Below are 12,688 nucleotides of genomic sequence, written 5' to 3'. Positions count from 1 at the left end.
CAGACTAAAATATGAAGCCAGCTGTCCAGCTGGGGTGGAGACATTCTATCTTTGAGACCAAAAGGAATTGGTCTAATTAAAGGCATTTAGAGAAGGATAGGGGAGAAAAGACACAAAGGGCACCAAAGGTGGAAGAGAGCTTAAGTCTGAATTGCATCTCTGCTACAGAGTTAATGTATTCCTAACAGTCTCATTCAAGTGCTTAAAACAAAGGCACAACAAAAGGATGCGGGCTCCTAATAATAAAAATAATAAATAATAAATATATTATTTATTTAATATATTTATGTTATATATTATATTAATATATTATGTGTGTATATATATATATTTTAAAAGACCAGTCCTCCCCTGAGGAGCTCAGAGTTCTAAAGTAAAATCCAATCTGTTGAATAATGATGGCACAAGTTGTAAATTTCTAGGATTCCACAAAATGGAGGGTTGAAGGAAGATAAAAAAATCTGCTGTGGTATTCCAGGAAGGGGTGTAAGAGACACAGGTAACCAATGGCTTGTGTCATGGTAATAAGAAATGTACTTCAGGCCGGGCGCGGTGGCTCATGCCTGTAATCCCAGCACTTTGGGAGGCCGAGGCGGGCGGATCACAAGGTCAGGAGATCGAGACCACGGTGAAACCCCGTCTCTACTAAAAATACAAAAAATTAGCCGGGCGCGGTTGTGGGCGCCTGTAGTCCCAGCTACTCGGGAGGCTGAGGCAGGAGAATGGCGTGAACCCGGGAGGCGGAGCTTGCAGTGAGCCGAGATCGCGCCACTGCACTCCAGCCTGGGCGACAGAGCGAGACTCCGTCTCAAAAAAAAAAAAAAAAAAAAAAAAAGAAATGTACTTCAAAGAAACCCTTATGAACAGTTCCTGATGCCTTTCGGTCTCTGTGTCACATCTCAAGATACCTAGCTTGGTGGGGGTCTCTCTCAGAGTGACTGTATGTTCGGCTTATATCATCTCGGTTACTCCTGACAGCAACGCTATGAGTTGGAGATTTTTTCTCCCATTTACGAAGAAGGAAACTGACTTCAAAGAAAAGTGTCAAGTTATTTACTCAAGATTGGATGGGAAAGTTGGGATTTTAGATCAATCTGACCCTAAAAATCCTGCTATTTATTTACTTATTTATTTATTATTTATCTATTTATTTATTTTAGAGATGGAGTCTTGCTCTGTCGCCCAGGCTGGCGTGCAGTGGCACTATCTCGGCTCACTGCAAGCTCCGCCTCCCGGGTTCATGCCATTCTCCTGCCTCAGCCTCCCGAGTAGCTGGGACTACAGGCGCCCGCCACCATACCCCGCTAATTTTTTTTTGTATTTTTAGTAGAGACGGGTTTCACTGTGTTAGCCAGGATGGTCTTGATCTCCTTACCTCGTGATCCGCCCGCCTCGGCCTCCCAAAGTGCTGGGATTACAGGCGTGAGCCACCAAGCCCGGCCAAAATCCTGCTATTTCTATACTGTCATTCTGTGTCATTGTTACCAACTTTAATCACTACTTGCACATTAACCTGACTCCCCTCTTACTTGAGCCTACAGACTTGAACCTCAGAATTATCTTTGACCCTTCCAATAAATCATTTCAGCAATATTTATTGAGTACCTACTAAGAACTAGCTATTGAGGATAAAGAATGAATGAAATACAATTCCTGCCCTCACAGAAGAGACAGATCATGTGGGGAATCAGTTGCTAAATCTTGTAAGGTTCACTTATTATACATCTATCCTCACTTCTCTTTTCTGACTGTTTTTCCCTGGTGCAAGCCCTCACTACCTTCGTTTGTCTCTGTTATTAGTCAGGATCACAGAAGAACTAATTACAGACTTGTGGGTAGAGTTAAGAATTCAAAAAAGTGGGCCGGGTGTGGTGGCTCACACCTGTAATCCCTGCACTTTGGGAGGCCAAGCCAGGAGGATTGCTTCAGCCCAGGAGTGAAAGACCAGCCTGGGCAACACAGCAAGACTCCATTTCTACAAAATATAAAAAATTAGCTGGGCATGGTGTCATGCACCTGTAGTCCCAGTTATTTGGTAGGCTGAGGTGGGAGGCTTGAGCCCAGGAGGTTGAGGCTACAGTGAGCTGTGATTGGGCCACTGCAGTCCAGCTTGGGTGACAGAGCAAGACCCTGTCTCAAAAAAAAAAAAAGTAATAGTGAGACACCCAGAAAATACTAGCAGTGGGAAACCATGGCCATGCCAAGGGCCAAAGTGCTCCTGGAGCCCATAGCGAGCTGGAGACGTGCAAAAGCTGGTGCCCTTAGGAGCTATAGTCATGAAGGGAGGCAGCTCAGAAACTCAGCTTCTCTCTGCTCTTGCCATCTGATCAGCTGGCATCCTCCTCTGCTCAAACTCAATCAGAAGTCCCCCAGCCAGGAAGCCAGGTCTGCAGAGGTCAGCCTCCTCAGGCAGAGAAGTCAGGGAATGGATCAGGCAACGTAGATGGAAAACAACCAACACTCTCTCTACTCGTTCCTCAACAAATACACACGGAACGTGTAGCCTGTGACAGGCACAGTGGCTACAGTGGCAAGCAGAACAGAGCTCCTTCTTTCCTTTCTGGAGGTTACAGCTTGGAGGAGACCACTGGAAGAAACCCAATAAAGCACTAATTATCCCAATTTAGACAGCATGAATGTAATTAATGCCAGTGAATTGCACACTAAAAATGGTTAAAATCACAAATTTTATGTTCTATGTATTTTACCACAATAAAAAACTCAGTAGCTAGAGAGTTTGGAAGGAAGCAAGAAAGTGTGGCATTGAGGAAGCCCAGGGAAAAGAATTTTGCAGGAGAAAGGAGCTAAGGATGTTAAGAAAGGTGAACAAGAACTCCTTAGCCAGAACTCGCCAATGGAAAGATGGTAGTGAAGCCAGACATACAGCGGTGAAGGGTAAGAGAAAGAAGAAAAAATGTGGCTGAGTTTCTGTTATGACAAGTCCTACCCAGTAGGGCCCTGAAATAGCATTTTAGACTTGTCTCTAAATTCTCCTCTGTCTCCTTTTGCTCCTCTCAGTATACCTACTCAGTGCTGAGCCAGATTGGACCACAAATAGCTCCACTGCTTTCCTGTCTCTGTGTCCTTACTTATATATTTTGCTATCCCAGGAACGCCCTCTCCATGACATAAGTCACTCCTTTATCAGTGTTCTGATGGCACTTAATACATATCTCTATTAGAGCCTTTGTCATATTTTATTGTAATTTTTTGTTTTCCTTCAGAGGGACTCTTCTGCTCATCTGCCCAACATCTCTTCCTCCACGGCCCCGCCTTCCTTTGGTATCAGGTGCACCCTGTAGTTAGAGAATTGCCCCTCCTTCATTCACTGTGGATCTACTATGGCTTCTGAATACGACTCCAGGGCCCTCTGGCTATAACTGTAGGCACATGACCCAAGCCAGGCCTACAAGCATCTCTTCTCAGGGTCCTATACATGGAAGGTGAAAAGATCTCTCTTTCTTTGGTTCTAACAGCTGAGATGATGTAAGCCAGAAGTTGTCTGTGGCCAATTTCCACACAATGCCTTCAAACCACTACCACATAGAGGAAGTCCAATTGTAAAGGGAGAAAAGAGAGGAGACCTAAGCAACAATCACATTATTTGAGTTCCCGGATCCACTTATGCCTGACACCACCTTCCCTCCTGGACTTGTCAATTGTATGTGCCAACCAGGTGCTTTTTATGCTTAAGGCAGCAGGGTCTCGACAAATACATGTGTTGTATTCCCTACTAGTCTCTAAGTACTCTACGGTTGCAGAGACTTTGCATCCCAGCACCTAGCATAACAGGTACTCAATAATGTTAAGTAACGGTTGAAATCTTAACAGTCATCTAGATCCAATTCAAATTTCATTTACTAAAGAAAGTTTTACTGAACCCTCAAACAAGATCACTCAAATGTCTGTGATTCCTGGTAGCACTTTATAGATTCTGCTTCTTATTTTAATTGTGTTCTTGGGCCTCTCTCCCTATCAGATGATACATAAGTTGGATGCAAGGCTTAAGTCTGCATAGTAGGTGTTCACTAAAAGTTAACTGTTCTAAATTGGACTTGTATGTGTTAGTTTTTGTACAGAGGAAAAAAACAGACAGGTGAGACTCATTTCTGCTCTTGAGGGCTCATAGCATGTGTTCAACAAATAATGTTGTGACTTGCCTTGGCCTGAATAGAAAATGAATAATAGAGAAGAAAGAAAGTAACATATATTCTTTATGGAGAAACAAAGCTCTAGATTGACAGCAAAAGATATTTTTATCAGGAAGTGTCCAAAGAATGGGGAACAAGATCAGAAACATTTTATAAGTAGATCAGGAACCAAATATTCTGGAAATATAAAACCACTCATAAATAAAGTCAGAGGCAGCATTCCACTGAACATAATTTAACAACTACCATAAAAGTCACTAAATCTTTTTTTTCATTGTCTTCAAACTTCTTTCCAACTAAATAAGTGCAGGTTAATTTGATCCTCTGTGTGTCTAATCCTGGGTGAACACAATGGCTGTAAAATGTTCTGCTTCTCCAAAGAATGTTCCATGAAGCTTACAATGTTCTAGCTGTTCTAGCTCTCTGTTAAATATGGTGGAGAACTTTGTTCAACTTTGAGGACCCCAAGGCTCCTCACATAGAAATCTGCAATCTATAGATGCTCTGGGAATATCTGTGAATGACTCAAACCAAATGTTTTCCTCCAATGCATGATTGTATCCAACTTCCCCACACTATTTCCTCTTTAGCCTGCTTCAGAGGTTTAAGAGTCCAGCCCTGGACAGCCACATTGAAGCAGAAGTTTATGCAAGAATCCAGAAATCTTAGTCTAGTTTTTGGATAATCTTGGGGGGATTCAGGCAAAAAATACCTGGGCAAAAAATACCAAAAGTGATGATATCATCTTAGCAGTAATGGCATTGTTCAATATCCTCAGTCACCTGGAAGCTTTCCTGTTGCAATTAACATATGGACAGGCCAATTTGTTGGCCTCCAAGCAGAATGTCATTGAAATATAGCATTGTCAAGGTGAGGCACCAAAGGTTCAGGGCCTGGTGCTCAACTCTCCTGGATTCAACTAACTGTCTCGAGGTGGGGATGATGAAGCTCTGGGAAGCAGAGTCACACTCCTCCAAAAGATTTCCCAGGGGTAGAAATTCAAACAGAAATTCAGTCCTTCTGTTCTAATAAAATAAATACAGAACTTTATCCACAAAAAGATAAGGAGGGCCAGGCACAGTGGCTCACTCCTGTAATCCCAGCACTATGGGAGGCCAAGTGGGGAGGATCACTTGAGTTCAGGAGTTCAAGACCAACCTGGGCAACATAGCGAGACCTCGACCCTACTAAAAAGTTTTTAAAAATTAGCCACACATGGTGGTGCTCCTGGAGTCCTAGTTACTCTGGAGGCTGAGATGGGAAGATCACTTGGGCCTGGGAAATCAAGACTACGGTGAGCCATGATTGTGTCACTGTACTCCACCCTGGGAGACAGAGCAAGACTCCGTCTCAAAAAAAAAAAAACAAAAAGTAAAGGGGAAGCAATTTGGAGACAGGGCCTCACTCTGTTGCCCAAGCTGGAGTGCAGTGGCGCAATCTTGGCTTGTTGCAACCTCTGCCTCATGGGTTCAAGCCATTCTTGTGCCTCAGCCTCCCTAAGTAGCTGGGAGTACAGATGTGTGCCTCCACCCCTGAACAATTTTTGTAATTTTAGTAGTGACAGGGTTTCACCATGTTGGTCAGGCTGGTCTCCAGCTCCTCACCTCAAGCGATCTGACTGCCTCAGCCTCTCAAAGTGCTGAGATTACAGGTATGAGCCACCACACCCAGCCTGAATTGTTGGTTTTTTTTTTTTGCTTACCATGTTACACTTTTTTACATAGTTTGAAATTTTTTTACAGTAAGCATATTTTACTTTTAGATTAAAATATGCATTTTTGCATATCTCATCTGATTCTAATAAAAAGATTAGAATATGCATTTTTAATTATTGCAAATAATTCATTCAGGACACTAATTTTTGGTTCTATGAGGGTAGGGGCCAAGTTTCGTTTTCCCTTCCCACTGTATCTCTAGCATGTATCATAGTGTCTAAGACATTGTAGCTGCTGAATAAGTATTTCTGAATGAATGTTCAAATAAGCTTTCATTTTTTATTTTATTTTTTATTTTTATTATTTTTTTTTATTGGGATGGGATCTTGCTCTGTCGCCCAGGCTGGAGGTGCAGTGACGCGATCTCGGCTCACTGCAAGCTCCGCCTCCCAGATTCACGCCATTCTCCTGCCTCAGCCTCCCGAGTAGCTGGGACTACAGGCGCCCGCCACCATGCCTGGCTAATTTTTTATATTTTTAGTAGAGACGGGGTTTCACCGTGTTGGCCAGGATGGTCTTGATCTCCTGACCTCGTGATACAGGGTTTCATTCCCGTCACCCAGGCTGGAGTGCAATGGTACAGTCTCGGGTCATTGCAACCTCTGCCTCCCAGACTCAAGTGATTCTCCTGCCTTAGCCTCCAGAGTAGCTGGGACTATAGGTATGCACCACCACACCCAGCTAATTATTGTATTTTTTGTAGAGACAGGGTTTCGGCATGTTGCCCAGGCTGGTCTTGAATTCCTGAGCTTAAGTGATCCATCTACCTCAGCCTCTCAAAGTTCTAGTATTACCATGCCCAGCTAAGCTTCTTTAAAAAAAAAAAACAAAAAACAAATATATATATATATAGAGAGAGAGAGAGAGAGAGAGAGCCAGGTCTCACTATGTTGTCCAGGTTGATCTCCAATGCCTGGCCTCAAGTGATCCTCCCCCATCGGCCTGTCAAAGTGCTGGGATTACAGGTATGAGCCACCACATCTGGCCCCCAAATAAGCTTCTTGATTCCTGTCAGTATCCTCTAATTCAAAAAGTGGTCATGGTCATATAAATCAGCGAGAGGCTGACTAGGTTATAGAATATTAGTGTCTGTAGACACAATGTAGTCCAAAATTTTTCAACTCACAGATAGTGCCTATTAGTAGTTTGCAAAATCAAGGTAGAAAGTTATGACTAGCATTTTAAAAAATAAGTAGAATGGGCCCAGTGTGGTGGCTCACGCCTGTAATCCCAGCACTTTGGGAGACCGAGGCAGGTGGATCACCTAAGGAGTCAGGAGTTCGAGACCAGCCTGGCCAATATGGCAAAACCCTGTCTCTACTGAAAATATAAAAATTAGCTGGGTATGATGGCATGCACCTGTAAACCCAGCTACTTGGGAGGCTGAGGCGGGAGAATTGCTCGAACCCAGGAGGTGGAGGTTGCAGTGAGCCAAGATGGCACCACTGCACTCCAGCCTGGGTAACAGAGCAAGATTCCATCTCAAAAAAAAAAAAAAAAAAAAAAAAAAAAGAAGCCAGGCGCGGTGGCTCATGCCTGTAATCCCAACACTTTAGGAGGCCAAGGTGGGCAGATCACGAGGTCAAGAGATCGAGACCATCCTGGCCAACATGATGAAACCCCATCTCTACTAAAAATACAAAAATTAGCTGGGCGTGGTGGCACACACCTGTAGTCCCAGCTACTCGGGAAGCTGAGGCAGGAGAATCGCTTGAACCAGGGAGGTGGAGGTTGCAGTGAGCCAAGATCGTGCCACTGCACTCCAGCCTGGTGACAGAGTGAGACTCTGTCTCCAAAAAAAAAAGTAGAATGGAATTTAGTAGAAAAATACTGGAGTACATTTAATAAGGGTATTGTTTTATGACATTTTGTGTCTGTTTTACACACACACAAACACACATATACATTGTGTGGCGGTGTAAAATATATTTCTTAACTGGATTGTGGTCAAGAAGTCTGAAAACCGCTGATCTAATTTCACACATACACACACACACACACACACACACACACACACACACCCTGCTCGCCAACCATAACAAACCCAACTAAACCTTCAATTCCCCAAAACACCATGCTGTTTTATAATCTATAAGACTTGGCATTTATTGCTTCCTTTACCAGGAATAAACTTGCCTTCCTTTTCTACCTGCAAGTCCCTGGTTTACCCTTCAAGATGCTGCTCAAGCAGCATCTGAACAAAGCCAGACTCCCTCCTGTGTGCATCCACCTCCCCTTCCACTTGACTTACTCATAGCACTGTGCACTGGGCAGCAGCCGCTTCCAAAGGTGTCTGCCTCTTCTACTCATGTGGGCTTCTGAGAGCAGGGGCTCTGTGGTCCTCACCTTGATGTTGCTAGGGCCCCACACCATGTCTGTAGCACTCAATACATGATTGCTAAATAATTACAGGGAAAAGCTCTTATAAAGAACAAGGCAGCTCTTTACGTAATGAAATAGAATGGCACCCAACTCTCAGTAGTAGGTGGGGAAAAAAAGTTACCATACAGTATCCTTAACATGCTGTCATTGTGTGTGTGTGTGTGTGCATTTGATTGCAGAGAATAACTTTAGAAGAATACAAAGGAAACGGGTAACAATGGTTGTCCTCTGGGGACAAGGATAGAAGGGAGACTAATATTTCACTGAATGCCTCTTGATTTTTGTGCTTTGTGCACGGGTCATCTGTCATTAAAATTAATTAATAAATATTCCTCCAAAATATTTTATATGCAAAGAATATAAGAAAGACAAGATTTATGCCTTCCAAATATTCCTTAATATAGAAAGGCATAATTGTTTTTCTCAAGTAATTTTTTAAAAAGGGTATTTTCTGTGAAGCTTAAGGTAAATCTAGTCTTTCTCTGATTGACAGCAAGGAGAAGCTGCATTCCCTCTAACTCAAGAGCAGCCCAGGTGTAAGAGGGAGATGGGATTGAACAGCATATCATTTTCTAAGGAATAAGAAAACCTCAATCTTTATGGAAAACCGCAGATCTTCAGGGAGGTCTGACTAATGAACACTCAGTAGCTGTCAAAGAAGGCAATTGTAACAAAGGACAATCTAAGCTAATTTTGTAACTGTTTAGAGAACAACGTTCTTCCGCCAGACCTCTGGCTAGGCTCTCCAAATTCCTCACCTCATTAAAATATTCTTTTCTATAAGCCTAATTGTCAGAACTGAAAGAACCCTTATTACAGACCTGGGTTCCTATGGCAACAGTAAATAAATGCCAAATTATCTAAAGCATTGAGAAAAATAATATACACTAATAATAGGTAGCCCTGTGATTCCTTTTAACAAGACAGCTAATTGAGAGCCAGCTATTCCTACATGTTGGAACAAGAATGGCTGTGGAGATCTTCAGACTTTTTAAAACCCAGTAAAATATCCTCTATTAAAGTCACTGAAATGATACTGAGTCAAAAATATGTTCATGGCTACTTTAGGGACATCATCGTGATGTTCTAAGCATATCTGCTAGTGGAAGAAAAAATCATTTTTCCTTTTTACATTAAATACTCAAAGTCTGTCTCTTATATTCTGTGTGTGTGTGTGTGTGTGTGTGTGTGTGTGTGTGTGTGTCTTTATTCTTGCTTAAGTGCCTGCTGAAATCCTGGCAGGGTGAGGTTGGCCCCAGGCCATTGCCTGCACCGTGGCTTCACAAGCCAGCCGGAAAACACAGGTTGCTCTCCCCATTCTACCGCATCTGTCACATTCCTCTCCACAGAATGAGGGATAAACTCCAAACAGGAGGACCCTGAGATGAGACCTTTCCATTTCATATTTTCTGAACATAAGTTCTTTTCCAAAATCACCTCTTTCCTTGACTTATGGTGGCAAGTGACATAACCCTTTGTAGTAGTCAGCTCAGGCTGCCATAACAAAACACCAGCTACTGGGGCTTAAACAACAGAAATTTATTTTCTCACAGTTCTGGAGGCTGGAGGTCCAAGATCAAGGTGCTGGTTTTTCCTGAGGACTCTCTCCTTGGCTTTCGGGGAACCATCTTCTCCCTGCGTCTTCACGTGTTCTTCCTTCTGTACCTGTTGGTGTCCTACTCTCTTCTTAGAATGACGCAGCCATGTTAGATGAGGACCCACCCTAATGATGTCATTTTAGCTTACTTACCTCTATGAAGACCCTATCTCCAAATCCAGCCACATCATGAGGTACTGGTGGTTAAGACTTCTACTTATGAATTGGGGGGCGGTGGTGGGGGCACAATTCAACCCAAACAGCCTTTCTACTTTCTCTGCACGGTGAGCAGACATTGTATTTACCAGCCCAGGTCAGTGGAACCCAGGCTCCATCACTGCAAGATCAACTATCCAATTATCTAATTCTATTTAGATAAGAGGCAATAATGATTATCCCCTAGGTAACAAAGAGAAATGAAGAATTCTCATTCAGATGTCCCATTTTAATACTTATGTGTCAGTTAAATACATGAAAATGTCGTTATAGACAACCCAACAGCAATAAGAGACTCAGGTATAAGTTACGGAGGGCGTGATTAATTTTGAGGGTATAAGGAAAGTATCTTAGAGAAGATGTGTGATTCTTGACCTCGTTCCTGGGCATAGAAGGGGCGGAAGGAGAGAGGGCATTTCCGGAAAAATAGAGTAGCATTTAATTCATTGTACTAAGCTGGTTGTTGTGTCTGTCAGGAGACACTGGAGGCTTGGGATTGCTATATTGAATCCACAGTGCCTGACCCAGGGTGAGTTTAACTTAACGTGATACATTAATGTCATGCACTATTTTGACTATCTAGGAAGAAACAGCTTAAAGGGAATAAGTGGCCGGGTGCAGTGGCTCACGCCTGTAATCCAGCACTTTGGGAGGCCGAGGTGGATGGATCACCAGAGGTCAGGAGTTTGAGACCAACCTGACCAATATGGTGAAACCCTGTCTCTACTAAAAGTACAAAAATTATCTGGGCATGGTGGCATGCACCTGTAGTCCCAGCTACTTGGGAGGCTGAGACAGGAGAATTGCTTGAACCCAGGAGGTGGAGGTTGCAGTGAGCACTCCAGCCTGGGCGACAGAGCGAGACTCCGTTTCAAAAAAAGGGAGTAAGCAATGTAGCCTGGAACACTGAGGGAAGTCAGGGCCAGCCAAATTTGAGAGTAGACTTGGTAACTGAAACTGGAATGGTGGATGAGTTATTGAAGGCAAGGATATACTGAGCAAGTCACTGCCCTGTTTAAAACCCTGAATTGGTTTCTCAGTGCTTTTAGAATAAAGTTGGCCATTTTTTTTTTTTCAAGTTTTATTTTATTTTTAAAGATGGGGGCTCAAATTTCTGGCCTCAAGCAATCCTCCTGCCTCAGCCTCTCAAGTAGCTAGGATTACAGGTGCAAGCCACCATGCCTGGCTCAAATTTTATTTTTAATTGTGGTTACAAACACTTAACACTAACCATTTTAAAGTGTGTAATTCAGGAACGTTAAGTATATGCATGTTATTGTGCAAGAGATCTTTAGAATTTTTTCATTTTGCAAAACAAAACTCTTTGCCCATTAAACACTAATTGCCCCTCCTTCCTCCCAGCCCTTAGCAACTACCTTTCTACTTTCTGTTTCTATCATTCTAACTCCTTTAGATACCTCATATGAGTGGAGCCACAGTATTTGTACTTTTATTAATTTTTATCACTTAGCACAATATTCTTGAGGTTCATCTGTTTTGTAGCATGTGACAGGTTCTCCTTTTAAAGGCTGCATAATATTCCACTGTATATATAGCTCACATTTTGTTTATCCATTCACCTGTCAATGGACAATTGGATTGTTTCCACCTCTTGGCTATTATGAATAATGCTGCAATGAACATGGATCTCTTTGAGATCCTGCTTTGAATCCTTTTGGATATATACCCAGAAGTGGAATTGTACTACTTTTTAACTTTTTTGAGGAAGCTTCATGCTGGTTTCCATAGCAGCTGCATCATTTTACACAGAATAAGGGTCCATAGTGGTTTTTTGTCTTGTCTTGTTTGGTTTGTTTGGTTTGGTTTTTTGAGACAGGGTCTCCACCCAGGCTGGGGTGCAGTGGCATCATGATAGCCCACTGTAACTTCAATTTCCTGAGCTCAAGTGATCCTCCTGCCTTGGCCTCCCTAGTAGCTAGGACTACAGGTACATGCCATCATGCCTAGCTAATTTGTTAATTTTTCTAGAGACAGAGTCTCACTGTGTTGTCCAGGCTGCTCTTGAACTCCTGACCTCAAGCAATCATTCCACCTTGGCTTCCAAAGTGCTGGAATTACAGGCATGAGCCACCGAAGTCTATCTTTTTTTTTTTTTTTCAAGATGGAGTTGCACTCTTGACGTAATCTCGGCTCACTGCAACTTCTGCCTCCCAGGTTGAAGCGATTCTCCTGCCTCAGCCTCCCTAGTAGCTGGGATTACAGGCGCCAGCCACCATGCCCAGCTAATTTTTGTATTTTTAGAAGAGATGGGGTTTCACCGTGTTGGCCAGGTTGGTCTCAAACTCCTGACTTCAGGTGATCCGCTCACCTCAGCCTCCCAAAGTGCTGGGGTTACAGGTGTGAGCCACCATGCCCAGGCCATCATTTTTAACATGGCTTTCAAGGCCCTGAATGACTGGAAGCTCCCAGAGGCCAGTAGACCCACACATTGGTCATTTCTAACCATGAACCACTGGCTCAAGAAAACCACACGGCCAAGCCCAACATAAATGGGGCAGGGAAACATATTCTTCCCATGGAGCACAGGGCAGGGGAAAGAGTGAGTATTTGAATAGAATCTGACCTACACTTTCTCCTCCTACCCTTTACTCTCCCAAATTTGCCTC

Source organism: Papio anubis, chromosome 8, assembly GCF_008728515.1.
Source record: "Papio anubis isolate 15944 chromosome 8, Panubis1.0, whole genome shotgun sequence".
Classification (NCBI taxonomy): Eukaryota; Metazoa; Chordata; class Mammalia; order Primates; family Cercopithecidae; genus Papio; species Papio anubis.
This window is presented reverse-complemented; position numbering follows the sequence as displayed.